Genomic DNA, 3,934 nt, shown 5'->3' with positions numbered 1-3,934 from the left:
TTCGGGATGACTATAAAGAAGAAAGAACTTGAGGACCAGGTTAAATTGTTTTTCTTGTTTTGTTTTGTATTTGTCAAACAAATTTATCCATTATCCAAAATGGACTCATGGATACCACAGAAAAGAAACCAGAACACAGCTGGCTGCATCGCCGTCGTCAGGCTCCTGCCCACCCTTCTTTTTATCCCCCATGGTGTAGGGATCTGGCAGAATTGACAATGAATAAAGCATACATTGCCACAAATACCAGATCTCTTAAAACTCCTAACTTACATTATCCTTTAAGATCTGCAGTAACACCACTGTTTGGGTCTAGTACCTACTCAAGATGACCACATGTCTTCCAATTTTGCCAGGATAACACCACTAAATGAATGGAGTGCCTGATAAAATGTGCAAAGGTGAAATGCAGTGACATGTTCTCATAAGGAGGAATGAATTGGCATCTGATTAGATCCCTGCAAGGGAGCCAGCGACCCCTCCCTTTGGGCTTTATTCTCCGTGGAGGAATGAACTTTCCTCTTTCCGAAGGAAAAAAGCAGTGCATTTTCTGGTTTTCCTTTCTGTGTTTCCTTCAGTCATTTTTATTTCAATTTGCCAGATATCATTTGAAAGCAATTTCATAAACATTGAAGTGGCTATGAAGTTCAGTGTTTGTATCTGGCAGGTGGCTTATAAAATTTAAGGAACTTCCTGGTTTTGAAGAATTGGGATGATGTGTCAAGGTTCAATCAGAGTAGCAAACCATCTTGAGTGATTAGAATGAGGGATTTATTATGGGGTTTAGACCTTACACAATTGTGGGGGCTGATAGATTGGTCCTTGTAGGCTCTTGCCTCAGCATCCAGTGTTGGAACTGAAGTTGCCATTGGTCAGTCTGACCAGCAGTTGGAAAAAAAAAAGCTTGAAATGGACAGAAATTAGAATGAACTAGAAACTCATGAGAATAACTGAATCCATGAGCAGAAACTGGTCAGAGACAGATAGGGATTCCACTTCCAATCTCAAAGAGACTGGATGACTGGAAAGAGAAGATGGTACCCTTCACCAAGGAACTGTGCAGGCACTTGGCCAAGGACTGAGAAGTTGAAGGAGCAGATCCAGCAGGAGCTGGAGGAACTGTGGGTCCAAGCGCTGCTGCACATCACCTGGGTGAGCTAGTGGATCCCTGACAATGTATATGAGCTGTCATTTTGCCTGGTACCCAACCAGATGCACCAACGTTCAGAGCATTAAAAAAAAGAAAATGCTGGACTTTGTTTCTGCCTTCCAAATATTGCACAAAATGTCATTTGTGGGTGATGCTAACTCACAACTCTACAGGGAAGGGGATGCTGGAAGGCAACCATAGTTCTTGCTTAGTTAAGGTGACACAGCACAAAGTCACTCAATGACATAACTCAAAAGGGAACGTCTCTGGGCACACAGAAATGTAATGGAGACCTCACACTCTGGAGAAGGCACCTTTCCAGGAACCGTATTTATTGGTAAATAGCAAAGTGTCACTGTTTAGTGACAGCACTTTTCAACTTTCAAAGTTGCATTTTTTTGTTTGAAACTTGTTACATTTAATTTACTAATCCTTGTAAGCCATGATACTTATACATGGAAAATTACTCTCTCTACAAATGCTGAAGTTTCTGATAATCTCAGAGAAACATTTTACTAACTGGAATATATCTTCAGGTTTTTTTCTCACACTGAAGTACGTATATATTTCAACCAAAATATTTATACAGGTATTATCTTATTGCTTTAATTCAGGGAAACTTTTTGTGATAAAAAATTGGTAAGGTAAAACTCATCAAATTATCTGTCTTTTTGTAATTCTTCTGAATGTTTTGCCAAATTATAGGCTTTCTCAATTTCATTTTACATCACTAAAAACATAAACTTATATGATTTTTAAAGAAGCTCTCTACCAAAATATGCTTTGCACAGTTTGAGATATTCTAAAGCATGTTTATAGAATTTTAAAATAAAATCTTGCACATTATTTGTGCTCTCATCATTTAATATGTTTAAATTTCCTTCATGCTTTTTTGGGAATAAATTTAATGTGTTCTTATGTACAAATTTTGTTTCCAGTAATTGTCATTCACTGAATTCTTCATGCTGTATTTTTTTGGTATTCATTTGTTGACTACTTGATTAAGGTTTTCTAAGTGATTTTGAACAAAATGCAACCAAAATTTAGAGGACTCAATTATTTAAAAAATTAATACCATTGTAGAACAAATAGGTCAGTTTTTTTTCAATTTAAAAGCAGTCACTGTTTATTAACTGACCAGATTACAAAAATAATCATGGCAGATACCTTAGTTCATCCTTCTAATAAGCCTGTTGATCTAGTCTTCCCTGTTGCCAGCATCTCCACCTTCTACAAAATGGGTGGTCTTTTCTTCATTCCACCTCGTGGAGAAGACAATTTGAAAGGCCAGAAGAAGTTGTTTGCTTCTTTGAAACACTTTTCAACAGCATAGATCTGATGAATCAGATCCTCCATGCAGATGATGCCATAGTTACCAAGAGATCGAACAATCAACGCATCTGTCAGGGCAATTCGCTTCTAGTTGCTTTTGCCATAACCATGCGTGTAGATCGACTCATTTACTGACTTCAGGTTTGGGTACCCCCTGTAATGTATGGCTCCACAATTCTCAGCATGTTAATTGAAACCTTGTTGAGCTTCACAAAGGTGCCACTGAAGATCTGACAGAGGCGAAGAAGCTGCAACACCTTACAGACCTTTGGGCTCACACCATTGATACCTCTGATCCTGGTGACAAATGCCAGTTTGGGTTCCACGGGTACATTGATGTTTCATGTTTCCAGCTTTTCTTGACATCCTAGCCATTCGAATCTGAATTCTGTACATCTGCCTGTATACCTTGTGACAATGCTTAGCTGTTTCATAGATAAGCTTCCTCCTTGCCTTTCGAAGCATCTTTTGGGCAAACTTCTTTCTTAGGTGCTTGATCTTAAGCTCTGCAAAATTCTTTCGCTTTTCCTTAAGGGTGTCTGGCATAGCAGGAACCTTATTTTTCTTCTCTTCTGCACCCTCCATGGTTCCAGCCAGAAAAGAGGCCAAATAGGTTGATTTTTAAGGTAGTTCTTCAAAATTTCAAATCTAAAACCCAATTGATAAAAAAATAATAATAATAATGATGAGCAGCAAAGAAAAAAAAAATCATACAGTCATGGTAATGTCTTTTTGAAAAGTTAATTTTACTTCAGCTTAGTCAAAAAATCTTTGTACTTTATTTAATGTATTTTGACTATATAAAATGTAAATTTTAGCATCTATTTCAACTAAAATCTCGTATGAGTGAAATTAAAAAAAGAGTCATTTGATCTAAATGAAAAGTCATGGTTGATAGAGTGGTGTGCAATTGAACCTTCTATAGCTTTACATATTAAATCATAATTTTTTTGGTATAGTGTTCTTTGAATAACTACTAACTTTTTAAGTAGAATACAATACTTCTTTAGCAGATTTATGTTTTTTGCTTTTCTTGTAGTCAGTGATATCACTATGATCTCTCCATGGTGGATGGTAAATATTAACACATATGTCATGCAAGTTATAAGCTCACATCAGCTTTTTAAGCAGTAGAAATTCAGAATTTAAGTTTTCTTTAAATATGTATTTTTTGTGGCTTTGAGCTCACTGATGGCTAGAGTTTATTGCAAAATAAAAAAGTATTGTCAAATATTTACATAAATAAATAAATAAATAAATATGTTGTTGTAGGTTCTCACCATACACTGAAGGAGATAACCCAATAGTAAAAGCACGCAGACTACTCTTACAGGATCCATGACAGGACTGCTATAATTTTCTACTTTTCTTGCTGACCTCACCACCTTTGTACATCTTATAGGCATGGACTATAGCATTTAAGAATCCAGCAAAGGGAGTAGTGACAAATAT

The 3,934-nt window shown here is 36.5% G+C and overlaps 1 pseudogene; it reads right to left on the bottom strand.

Annotated features, from left to right (window-relative positions):
* Window positions 1-2,318: 2,318 nt before the first annotated feature.
* Window positions 2,319-3,067, bottom strand: LOC103006675 (60S ribosomal protein L7-like; annotated as a pseudogene).
* Between the last annotated feature and the right edge of the window lie 867 nt (window positions 3,068-3,934).

Source organism: Balaenoptera acutorostrata, chromosome 19 (assembly GCF_949987535.1).
Source record: "Balaenoptera acutorostrata chromosome 19, mBalAcu1.1, whole genome shotgun sequence".
Classification (NCBI taxonomy): Eukaryota; Metazoa; Chordata; class Mammalia; order Artiodactyla; family Balaenopteridae; genus Balaenoptera; species Balaenoptera acutorostrata.
Note: the sequence above shows the minus strand (reverse complement) of the source record. Positions and strands in the feature narration are given on the sequence as shown.